The 13,481-nt window shown below is 43.4% G+C and overlaps 1 pseudogene; it reads right to left on the reverse strand.

Moving 5' to 3' along the window:
* LOC147110212 (uncharacterized) overlaps positions 1-9,945 on the reverse strand; it is a 151,610-nt pseudogene extending 141,665 nt beyond the window's left edge.
* Positions 9,946-13,481: the final 3,536 nt, after the last annotated feature.

Genomic DNA, 13,481 nt, shown 5'->3' on the forward strand with positions numbered 1-13,481 from the left:
TTTCTGTGATCGGCACGCCACACGGCCACCATTTTTAAGCAAAACCGGCCTGAACGGAGAGCGCTAAAACTTCGAAATTCGCGGCCACGGAATTCAATAATTGCCTCAACAGGCGGGCGGGGGGGGGGGAGGAATTCTAGTGAGGGATTTTGTTTCCGAGTGTGAACATGCTGCCTCAGCTGGAGGCAGGGCAGGTGGCAGAGTTTTTATAAATAGTTGGGAGTCTGACTTTGCCTCAGCGCCGTGAGAGGATCTTTGTCTGTGTGGAGAGAGGATTTTTCTCTCAGCACTGACACTATCAGCTGTGGGGAAGGTGCTGTGAACTTTGATACACCTTTGGTCTCAGTGGGGTGAATTGCAACTGTTTCCTCTGTGGTGGTGTTTGGTGGGTTTCAGTCAGATAGGAGCATGTTTGCTTTCTCACTTCCTGATGGTGGTGAGTCATGTTCGGGTAGTTCCGTGGCTGCTCCCAGCCCTACAATAAACACACCCAGTAATACATTCTTCATTTGTGAACATTTCCATGTGTTGACAGGCTAAGTGAACACAAGAGGCCTCACAGCAAAGACTAATTCTGTCTTCACTCGCTGTCTACTTACCAGTAGGACTCACTGAACAGCAACTAGGAATGGGAACCTTGGATAATTTATAGAAAATAAATTCCAATAAGTCCTGAATTTAAAAAAAATAAAATAAGGAACTTGATAACGACAGCAGTCACTTACCGCCCATGAATACCCACTGACAGCCTCTGCTTCTTCATTTGATACTACTCCTTCATAGGGTCCAAAGTGAACGCCTTTGGGAATAACCTGCCCTTCATTCCATACACCAAGACCAGCTTTTCGAATTTTTGAAGTCGCTATGCTGAGACCCTCCGGAAGGGTTAAACATGCTCTATCTGGCTGACCGAATTCGACCACCGTGTCCTTTATGAACACTGGAGGACCATGCACAGGGCATTCTTCAATAAAAAATGCCTCGCAGTCTTCACAAACTAACACATAAAATACAAATTAAAGATGGATCAGGATTTCAATTCATTATTCAGTGTTCATGAAGGTGAAGGGGGATAGTACTGAGAAAGGATAGATTACCTATCGTAGATTTGATCTTCCTCATTGTTTGATTGCAATTCAGTCTGCACACACAAGTATGATATTTCTGTGATCTATCAGCTGGGGAAAACACTTGGGGCATCTTCCCTCTATGAAAATTACACCCAGTGCCAGTCAGGTCTTCCCCCACTCTGTTGTATACAAGGGCTTGTTCTGGGCGACATGTTCGGTTCTTAACTCTAAGAAGGCAGTACTGACCACAATTAACAACAGCAATGCAAAAACTGTCAACAGTATCTCCAAGCTGTGCCACACCAGATAAGATTAGGAGTGGGCAGGAAGAGAATTTTGCACAAGGAGGCTGAATTACTTCCTATAGGTTATAGCTTCCTCATTCTTTGAATGAATTTCAACCTGCATATCCAGTAACAAAAGTCCCCCTAAACCATCAGGCAAATCACGCTAGAACATAAGAACATAAGAAATAGGAGAAAAAAATCTGGGAAATTCCTCTCCGACCCATCTAGGTGATCGAAATTCTTCCAGGGGAAAGTGCCACTTCTCAAATTTGCCCTTTCAGTTATGCCATCATCTTAGCCCCACACCTCTTTTCAAACCATGTTGACACCCAACTTAATTCTGGCTGCATCATCAATTCTTTGGAGATGGTCACTGCTTGCCATTCATAAGTTTGAATGTTAGCTGCCGCTTGTCAGCCCAAGCCTGGATGTTGTCCAGGTCCTGCTGCAGGCTGGTATAGGATGCTTCAATATCTTAGACAAGGGGCTGCTATTCCCTGTAATCAGGGCCATTAGTTTATGGTTATTGAAATTCATATATTTCATGAGAGAATTCCAGAATTATTATCAATATTTTGGGGATCATATTTGTGATTGTTATTCCTTCATGGAAAAATGAAAATCGGTGCCTGTTTGTGGGCAAACAGAGGCCTGCACTCGTGTCCCACCACTCTGACATGCTGTATTGCTCCACCAATCCCCTGGCCTACCAAGGCCCCTGTGTCATCACACCAAAACACCCAATAATTATTCCTGCCCTGAGGAAATGGATAGGTTGCTTTGCACATACACAGGTAATCATCATCACAAAGTTCCCTTTCTTCAGTGTAAACTTTTCTCTCTCTGTTTCTCAAACAGTATCTTCTGCTTTCAGTCTCTTTGGTGGTTTCCTCATTTGCTGACCCCAAGATCTTTCCAGTACAGACAACTGTGGAATAAATCCAGAAAATCAGGATCAAAAATTGAACCAATTAGTTTTAATATTCTTACATGTAAAGCTTGTTTTTTGTTGAACAGGAGATGCTGAAGATATATGGCTCTGTGGGTAGCACCCTCACCTCTGAGTCACAAGGTTGTGGGTTCAAGTACCACATCAGGGACTTAAGCACAAAAATCAAGGCGGACACTCCAGTGCAGTGCTGAGGCAGTGCCGCACTGTCGGAGGTGCCGTCTTTCAGATGAGACATTAATCCGAGGCCTCGTCTGCTCTCTCAGGTGGACATAAAAGGTCCCATGGCACTATTTCGAAGAAGAGCAGGGGTGCTATCCCCGGTGTCCCTGACCAATATTTATCCCTCAATCAACATAAAAAACCAGACTATCAGGTCATTATCACATTGCTATTTGTGGGAGTATGCTGTACGCAAATTGGCTGCCATGTTTCCTACATTACAACAGTGATTACACTTCAAAAAGTACTTCATTGGCTGTGAAGCACTTTGAGACGTCCAGTGGTCATGAAAGGCGCTATATAAATGCAAGTCTTTCTTTACATAAATCAGCAAGATATTGCGTTAATCTGATTTGAATGACTACTGGTGTGGTGGCATTATCAACATAGAGCATCTCTTGCTCATTAAAATACCCTCAATTATTCAAAATAGAAATACTTCACTGAAATCCTTTATTCCAGGACAAATACCTTTATTGGATTCACTACGAGCTTCACTTTCACAAACCAAGGTGCTCGTTTCTATTCTGAGCTTTTGAACTGAAACAGTCTCTTCCTTAGCTGAAGCAGTTTCCTCAGTGATGCCTCGGAAAACTTCATCTTCAGCCACTTCGAAATGGGACACAATCTGTGACGGGGTTTTTTGGTTCTGAAATGCAGAATGTGAGAGTGAAAATGTACCTCACAGCACCTGAAGTAGACAATAGCTGCCTCAGGACTCCCTGCATTACAAGTCAAAGCAGTTGTCTGTTGTTCCTCTCCATTAGTTATTGTAGGATATTTAATAAACAGAGCTTCCCAATTACCCAACTGGGGAAATGCAGTTGCTCCCCAGTGTAGTGCTAAGCCACACACATCAGATTCCCTTCTTTGATACTGTACTGTACTGATACTGATCTCAGCAAATATGGTAAACCTATTACATAAACTTCAGCACCCTTTTGCAAGGGAGGGAATAAAATTAGCCAGGATTCAAAATTGAATTTGCCTGGGCTTGTCGTACCACACATGGAGAAAAGTACTTTAGATTCAAACCACTTTGCACACAGAACATTCTTCTTGAAGTAAAAGCTAATTGCTCGTTCATGAAGCATCATAGCTACAGAAGGTTAGTCAGAGACAAGAGCCCGCGAGAGGAAATCAATGGAGGATCTAGAAGCAGATACAATTTCATTTAAAGTATCTGCCATGCTTGTCACCAAAATTAAGGCCGAATGTTTCTTCAGCCCTGCGTCACTGGACATTGTGTTTCTCATATCTAGTTCCCAACATGAGAATTGCAATTCTTGATTACAACAACAGGAAGAGAAACCTTGAGATGTTAGTACAGCAGCAGTGACCAAGGAGTTTTGTCTTCATGAACCAGCTAGATCCATATTATGGAGCATCATGGGCAACATATCAAATTCATACCATTAATTTTCAGATATTTCAAGCTGCTGATTTTCACAGATTTTGGGATGCTGGTGGAGGATTTCTCCACCAACAGCGCTAAGAGACCTTTCCAACTCTCCGAGCCATGAATTTCAAGGACAAGTAACCAAGAATGAAATAGAAATAGGACCAAGTTGCCAGGCACCATGGACTGTAAATTGGGCTCTCATGCAGCAGAATGAAAAAGAAAAATTGTTTGGTAGAAATGTGAGATAAAGACAGAAAATGCTGGAAGTGTGTAGCAGCTCAATTCGTGTCTGAAGGAGAAAGACTGGTTAATGCTTGGGTGGGAACTTGTATCGATATATCCTTCAGATGCTGACAGGCCTGCCGTGATTATCTAGCAGATTATTTTCATCTTGAACTATTAGTCTGTAAGAATTTCTGTTCACTTTGAATTACCTTTCTGGTATTCTCGTTCTTAGGCTTCTTGGTATCTTCATTCTTAAGGAGAGGCTTAAAGAATCTCAACTCTTAAAAAAAGAAAGACATCAGTGTGATTGAGATAATCTCAGCTGTCAGTTTATTTATGTTAACAACATGAAGATTCTAAAAATATCTTGTTTATTCAGGCCCAAAAAAGAATCAACATATTATGCAGATAAAAAGTAAAGAAAACTTACACAAGTATAAGGGAAAATGTGATCAAACAATTTACTTATATTTCCAGCTCTCCAAAACTTCAAAGTAACTGCCTGCTGACAAAAAATATGTAGTAGTTGCTGGACAAACTGGTTATATTCAGGGTGTTAAAAAAGCACATTTAATGCTTTAACAAAGAAAACACATCCAATTTACTTGGTGGGTTTTTCACAAGAAGTTTAGGCGTCCACTCCTCATCCGAGTCACAAGAAACATACACACGGGGTTGGTGCCCACTCCTAGGTCTTGACATGAACACTGGATCTGGTACATTCAATCCTGTGAAAATTAAAATATTCCAATCATCTACAGTTGATAATTGCCTGTATTTAATTTGACTTAACTTACTAACGTAAGGCATCTGTTGAATCGAACCATTTTAGAATAATATCAGGTAAGAGCAGCACAGAGGCTTTCCTTTCATCAATGGCATCTGGATTTAAATCCAGCCCAGACTGATCAGAGGAAAAGGAGCTTTTATGTTATGTTGGGGAGCTGGGAGCACAGCACTCAGGTCCATGCCCTCTAAGAGTCCTGTTCTCCCAGATTTTTATGCCACTGATCCCTATTGGACCCATTGGAGAGTCCAAAGGAAGATTTACATTTGTGGCAGCTGACGGTCACTCTCAGTACCGAGGGAAAGGAAGGTCCTTGATGGCATCTGAGATGTAGAGCTTTCCTCCCTTATTCCAATATTTACTGTTTTTATTCTTCATTTAGTTTTAATGACAATCATTTAGTAGTTTTGTACAAAAAGTGGGGGGAAAGCCGCACAGGTACAACAGGAGGTGTTCTGATAGTCAGGTGAGATCAGGATCAGCTGCACTGTCCCCCATATCACAAGCCTACATACACTCAGACAGGATTTTTTCAAGGCAAGTAAATTAATATTCAGCGAATCACAGGATGGGGGTGCTGCATTTCCTGATATGTGTTCCTGATGTGTGCCAGCAGTTGTGAGATGGAAAATTCCAGCCAAAATATCTAACCACATATGAGGAGAACATCCACTTGGGTGTAATATTGGAAGAATTGTATGGCAGTATGAATCAGAGTGTTCAGGAGAGGAAAAGAGAAATGTTGAAAGCAAGAAAATAATTTATCTTGTACAAACCTACTGCAAGCATGGTTTCATAGTTCTGCTGCACTTTCTTATAACGGATGTCGACCCATTCACTTAGCTCTGCCCAATCGTCTTTGGAAAGATAAATGGCAATGTCTTTCAGCTTCTCTAGAATCTGGAGACATAAAATGAATGTAATTTCTGATACATCTAGGCATTTTATCTGTAATCTTCACAAACTACAATTGTAAGATTAGCTACCCTGTCAGATCTGCCAATCTTTAAAAGAATATCCTCCACACCACTTGAATGTGCCGGCACAGCCAGCCTTTATTGGAAGCCATCAATATCATGGCAGCATGATGTTGAAATGTCTTGAAGGAAAGTTGTCTCAAGACCTTCTACAATCAGTGTTGGTGCTACCATGCTCCAGAGGATGTCTGGAAAGGCAAAACAAAATGGCTAAAAATGATACCACACACCATCCCCTTTTCTAAATTATTCTTCCTCACCTTCTTTATGCTCACATGTAACATTCCAGAGCCAATTGTAGACAAAACCCTTACAGCAGGTTTTTCGGTACTGCTGTTTTTGAGCCAGTTGTTCAAGGACACCCGTAGTGAATGCCTCCGATTCCTCCCCCTCAGTGTGACATTATCCACACTCACCCGAACGTCATAGTCGAGATCAGTCTGGTAACTTCAAGGTACACAGCAAAAGACCATTCAGCAAGTTTCACCATGTTGTTAATTATGGTAGATCTACTCTTTTAACCTCATTTTTCCCATAATTCTTCATTCAATTAATATCCATACAACCCAAGTATCTATCCACTTTTAAATACCTGAATAAATTCTGCATCAATGGCCTCCCGGCTGAAGGGAGACGGCGTCGGGGGACAGGTGAAGACCGCCAAGCGCGGGAAAACCGCCATTTTGTGGGCGGAGGACGACGGCAAGAGCGGGAAGCCGCCATCTTTGATAACAAGTAAACAAAATAAAATCTGAGAAATTGCAAATCTACAATGCCTAAACACGGGAATATTAGCACCTTTGATAGTGACCTCGAAGATTGGGCCATATATGTTGAAAGAGTAAAAAATTATTGTAAGGCCAATAAAATTCGTGACCAAGATAAAGCTCTAACATTATTAAATTTAATGGGTGCGAAGACATACGGGCAATTGAAACATCTGTTATCACCAGATGAACCGACGGATAAGACATTCAATGAGATTGTTACTGTCCTGAAAGATCATCTAAACCCCACGCCGCTGATGCTAGCGGAACGATTTAAATTTTACGACAGAAGGCAGCTACAGCATGAAAGCAATGCTGAATATTTGCTGGAATTGCGTAAATTAGCGAAATATTGCCAGTTTGGAACGGGATTGACAGATGCACTACGAGACAAATTTGTGTGTGGTTTATTTAAACAGGATACACAAAAGCGACTGCTCGAGGAGAATGAGCTGACGCTTGAGAAGGCGGTCACTATGGCAGCAGCACACGAAGCCGCAGCGAGAGGCACGGCAGTAATGCAGCTACGGTCACCGGAGCTCAGTGCACACAAATTGGGTGTGAGTTCTGGCAAATGTTATCGTTGTGGAAAGACAACGCATGATCAGAACCAGTGTTGGTTTAAAAACCAAGAATGTAGAACTTGTGGTAGGCTTGGACATATAGCTAGAGTATGCAGGTCAGGGAAGAAGACCAGCAACAAGAAGTCACCGCAAGGAAAATACGCAAAGGTACACAAGGTGACCGAACAGGAGTCCGATTCAGACGCTAGCAGTAATGAACTGGCTAGCTTAAGCTGTAATGAACTGGCTAGCTTAAGAGTACTCAACGCTGGTAAGGGTGCAGACCTCCAGACAATTTGGGTCACTCTTCAGATAGAAGGAGTCCAAGTAAAACTGGAATTGGACACTGGATCGGCATTGACGGTCATAAATAAGAAAGATTACGGAAAGTTATTCCAACATATTCCCCTACAGGATACGGGGATTATATTGAAAACATACACGGGGCAAAGAGTGTACCCCATCGGGAAAATAGAGGTTGCAGTGGTCCACAAGGGCGAAGACAGTCAAATAATGGACTTATATGTGATATCTGAAGGAGGTCCTCCACTACTAGGACGGGAGTGGATTAGGAAAATGAATATGGACTGGCATTTCCTACAAACAATAACGAGTGAGAACTCGGTGAAGATAGTCGGCCCAGACTCTGGAACGGATGATGGTAAGCCCAACTCAGGTGCAAAAGACAAAGTTTCAGCACAGAATTCCACTGAGCAACAACAACATAGTTTAACTGTGGATTCTGAGTCTGGCAAGTCTACTGATGTGCCCATTTCTGAGGGACACCGGGCTCGAACTCAACTCCATTTCAAACTACAACAGCAATTAGAACAAATGCTTCGCCGTTTTGAGCAAGAGTTGAATGCAACGAAAGAGTTCTTTGATATAGAGTTGGAGAATCTGGAAAGACAACAGAAGCAGCTGATGGAGAAAATGGAGCAGGAGCACACAAAACATCTGATGTCAGAGGAGTTAACGGTCAGCCAACTCCTGCATATGCTGAAGGACAGGACTCTGAAATGGGAAAAACTTGAACACAAACTTCAATATTCAAACGAAAGGGGTTCGGAGCTCTCAAAGGTTATTGGAAGAGCTGAGGTGGCAACACAGACTGAGATGACTGCAACAGAGCAGCCCTTGGATGCCAAAAGTGCGCTGACTCACGTCAACGTAGAACAACAGACCGCTGAAACAGCTGCTCCGGTAGAGGGATTGAATAGTCCGATCAATCAATCTCCAAAAGAAGTTGAAGTAGTAAAATCTCAAATGAGGTCATTAGTAAACGACTTGCTGGAAGCCCAGAAAAAGCTGGATGAAGAGGTACGCATGAAGAAGTCTCTTCAGGAAAGATGTCTGGACTTGGAACAAAAGCTGGCTAATGCCCAGCTGGGTATGGAGGAAATAGAAGACCCTCTCGCTGGCCTAGATCAGGACGACACCGAATATTACTATGTCCTGTCCTGCCCAACTTGTAACTTCGACTCCCACCATACAGAAATCATGGAGGAGCACCGAAAGTCTACGGAACATCGGGAGAAGGTGGCTCTACTATGGAAAAAGGAGGAAGAGAAGGAGGAACTGCGCATGCAGCTGGCAGCTGACAGTGGAGCCCAGAGAGTCTCCAAGAAGCAGAAAAGGAAAAGTCGAAACAGAAGATGACCCATCTGAACCATTATTACCTCTACCAGATCACACACGTGGTCCCTCCGAACGGAGCCAATTCAGTTCGGAAGTTCAAACTGTTAAATCCATGGAAGGACTATTGAATGAGTCACTCCAGCAATGTGAACCGACTACACCACAGAGATTGAATCTGTGAACTGTTTTCCGCAGAGACTGAATCTGTGATCTGTTTTGACATGAAGTTATCTATGTATCTATGTTATTCTGTTATGTAAACCTGAAGTTATATATGTATATATGTTATTACGTTATGTTAAATGGGGAGATGACTGTAAAGCTAAGAAGGGAGGAATGTTGTGTATATAATATGTGTGCTACTTTGAACCTATGGACAGGACTGCACTACTTGTAGGGCGTAGTGATACGCAGTACCACTCCTGGCCATAGGGGTATAAATAGTACTGTGGGTACTGATCTCCCCTCAGTTCCCGCCTGTGGGCATGAAGTAAAGACCTACGTATAGTCCCTACCTCCAACCAGTAAAGACCTGTTTGAGTTATACGTTTAAGTCTTTGTGTTAATTGTTCAATACAATACACATACTTAACAGTAACTACAAGACTAGGATAAACCTGGTAAGAGAGAAGTTCAGAACGACGGTCACAGCAGGAATTATCAGTACCTGAAATGGTCACCTGGGGAGGGTAGTAGAGGCAAAAAACAAAAATGAATTAATTTAAGCAGTTAGATATTGTGATAAAGAAATCTTAAGTTTCTACTGGAAGGATAAGTTCGATGGGCCAAATGGTCTCACTGCTCAATACTAATGTTAGTGATCCAATCTAAACACTGGGGAACTCAGCCACTCCCTACTGACAGTATTAATGTGATTGGTATCTTTTGGGACTGAGCAGCTGAATCTTCCCCATCTCAAGTTGTAAACAACACATTTCTCCAGCATTTTCTTTCTGGTTTCCATTTGAAATCTGCCCTCATCTCACCTCCGATTTGCTCTTCTCAGACATGGCCTTGCCCTCTTCACTATCTTCCCTGTCACTCTGAGTTTTGCCCATCCCTTCCTGAGGTTGGCCACCTTATTTACTCAACTTTTCCCTCGGGTTTTTGTGCCCTTCTCGATCCCTCAGTCTTTTCAATGGTTTTGCCCCCGGGACGATTATTTCTTCCTTTTTTCTGTCACCTCACGGGGCTAAAATGAAGCTCAATGTGAGTGAAAGACTTTCCTGTCAGCAGCAGTGTTTAGTTTATGTGACACTAATATCTGAAGCGGTCTTTTCTTCTGACTTTCCCTCAGACTAACACGACCTGAGTCTCTTTCTGACTAAAAGTAACCCTGCCAGCTCCTGGTTTTTCCTCAGAATATTTTTGTTCCTTTTCTTGAGAAATAATTTGTGACCGGATTATTTTTCAGCTGCAATCCCTCAGCATTTGACCTGAAACGTGTGAAGTGAGTGAGTGAGAATGTGCTTTCCCCGCCCGCCCTGTGAAAGGCCCGCCCAGCCTCACACTTCCTCCCCCTCCTGCAGCCTCCCGCTTTCTGCCCGTTGCCAGGCGACGCCGCCTCTATTTATAGCCCCACCTCCCCCGGGGCGGGGCCAACAGCGCTGTGAACAGCGCTGCGGCCAATCAGAGCGCTGCGGCTGAGGGTTGAGCAGGGCGCGAGCGCCGGCGTGACGAGACAGCCCACCTCACGCGCCCAGGGAGGCCGAGCGCGCGCCCTTTGAACCAAGGCCCAAAGACAAAGGGCGGGAATAAGACCCCGCGGGGCCTCGTGTTTGCGTCGCAGCGCCAGGCCCGGCCCCGGCCCTGCCCCCGGGTGAGCGGGGCGACTGTCCGCCACCTTGCTGAAGGATTTCTCCCCAGCTACAAACCCGGGTTACTCCGGCAACCGGCCGCCATCTTGGTGAAGGAATGTGGGACGTCCCCGCGCTGCCATCTTGGTTCAAAGGGGAGGAGGAGGAGGAGGACTGGGCGGGGAAAGCACATTCTCACTCACTTCACATGTTTTAGGGCAAATGCTGAGGGATTGCAGCTGAACAAAAAATAATCCGGTCAAACATTATTTCTGACCAGCAAAGGAAGAAAAAATATGCTGAAGAAAACCCAGGAGCTGGCAGGGTTACTTTTAGTGAGAAAGAGACTCAGGTCGTGTTAGTCTGAGGGAAAGTCAGAAGAAAAGACCGCTTCAGATATTAGTGCCACATAAACTAAACACTGCCGCTGACAGGAAAGCCTTTCACTCACATTGGGCTTCATTTTAGCCCCGTGAGGTGACAGAAAAAAGGAAGAAAAAAGTAGTCCCGGGGGCAAAACCATTGAAAAGACTGAGGGATCGAGAAGGGCACAAAAATTGGAGGGAAAAGTTGAGTAAATAAGGTGGCCAACCTCAGGAGGGATGGGCAAAACTCAGAGTGACAGGGAAGATAGTGAAGAGGGCAAGGCCATGTCTGAGAAGAGCAAATCGGAGGTGAGATGATGGGAGATTTCAAATGGAAACCAGAAAGAAAATGCTGGAGAAATGTATTGTTTACAACTTGAGATGGGGAAGATTCAGCTGCTCAGTCCCAAAAGATACCAATCACATTAATACTGTCAGTAGGGAGTGGCTGAGTTCCCCAGTGTTTAGATTGGATCACTAACATTAATATTGAGCAGTGAGACCATTTGACCCATCGAAGTTATCCTTCCAGTAGAAACTTAAGATTCCCTTATCACAATATCTAACTGCTTAAATTAATTCATTTTAGTGTTTTTTGCCTCTACTACCCTCCCCAGGCCACCATGTCAGGTACTGATAATTCCTGCTGTGACCTTCGTTCTGAACTTCTCTTTTACCAGGTTTATCCTAGTCTTGTAGTTACAATTTAACTGAAAGTACTGCTGTGGATTTGTCTTTCCTGTTCCATGTATTACCTTGGGTCTGATCAGAGACTGAGCAAATCTCCCGAAACATGAGTTATCTGATCGAGGTGTTTCAAAAGAAGGTCCACCACCATCTTCTCAAGGCAACTAGGGATGGACATTAAAGATGGTCTTGTTAGCACTGACCACATCCTGTGTAATAATTAAAAAGGGAATTGACAGGATAGATGATTTCCAAAAGTAATTTTGCTGATCGTGAAATCTGTAAGAAAGGGACATAAATTTAAAACTAAGCTATTGAAAAGGTAATCCAGGAAAACATTCTTAAAGCAAAATGTTATGGGAATGTGAAATGCACTACCACAGGAGGCCATTGATGCAGATTTAATTCAGTTATTTAAAAGGTGATAGATTCTTGGGTTGTCAGGATATTAAGTGAATGGTGATGGTGGCAAAACATGAATGGGGTTAAAGGGTTTTATCTAACATACTTAACAACATGTTCAGTGGACGATTCCTGTTCCTGTGTTCCCTGAAGTTACGAGACTGATCTCGACCATGACGTTCAGGTGAGTGTGAATAATGTTGTACTGAGCTGAGAGGAATCGGAGGCATTCACTGGGTGTCCTTAAATCGCTCAAAAACAAGTACCGAAATCCTGCTGTAGGTTATTTGGTTGCAATTGGCTGTGGAATGTGCGTGTGCGCTTAAAGAAAGAGAGGAAGAATAATTTTTAAAAGTGGTGGTGAGTGGATTTTTAGACGATGCCCCCAGTCCTTGAATCCCCAACCAGGAGAAATAGTTTCTCTCTATCTACCCTATCTGTTCCCCTTAATACTTTGAAAACTTTGATCAGATCACCCCTTAACCTTCTAAATTCTAGGGAATACAACCCTAATTTGTGTAATCTCTCCTCGTAACTTACCCCTTGAAGTCTGGGTATCATTCTGGTAAACCTATGCTGTCCTCCTTCCAAGGCCAATATATCCTTCCTAAGATGTGGTGCCCAGAACTGCTCACAGTACTCCAAGTGTGGTCTAACCAGGGTTTTGTATCGCTGCAGCATGACTTCTACCCCCTGTACTCTAGTCCTCTAGATATAAAGGCCAGCATTCCATTAGCCTTTTTCATTATTTTCTGCACCTGTTCATGACATTTTAATGATGTTTGTACCTGGACCCCCAAGTCTCTTTGGACCGCCATTGTTTTTAGCTTTTCATCATTTAGAAAGTATCCTGGTCTATCCTTTTTAGGTCCAAAGAGGATAACCTCTCACTTGCCTACATTGAAATCCATTTGCCACAGTTTTGGCCATTAACTTAATCTGTATAATGCTGAGTTATACCACAACCGCAGAGGTTACCACTCGCTAAATGTGCAGTTGGTGTGTGACCATGCTCAGCATATCATGATGGTGAATGCCCAGTATCCTGGCAGCAGTCATGATGCTTTTATTCTGCGCCAGTCCGCTACTCCTTCGGTCTTTGAGACACCAAGACAAACCAGTGGGTGGCTACTGGGCGACAAGGGTTATCTCTTGACCACCTGGTTCGTGACTCCACTGCGCAATCCAACCACCCATTTTTGGAGGCTACCGAATTTCGAGCCCTACCTCTCTTTTAGGGATTGTGGGTGGTTTGTGAAGACCAAAGCTGAAGTAGTAAAACTATGCATCTAACCTCCTCTCTCATTTTCCTGAATGCACTGATTCATGCTTCCTAAGTCTAGG

Source organism: Somniosus microcephalus, chromosome 12 (assembly GCF_052327205.1).
Source record: "Somniosus microcephalus isolate GS21.2 chromosome 12, FLI_Smic_1.0, whole genome shotgun sequence".
Classification (NCBI taxonomy): Eukaryota; Metazoa; Chordata; class Chondrichthyes; order Squaliformes; family Somniosidae; genus Somniosus; species Somniosus microcephalus.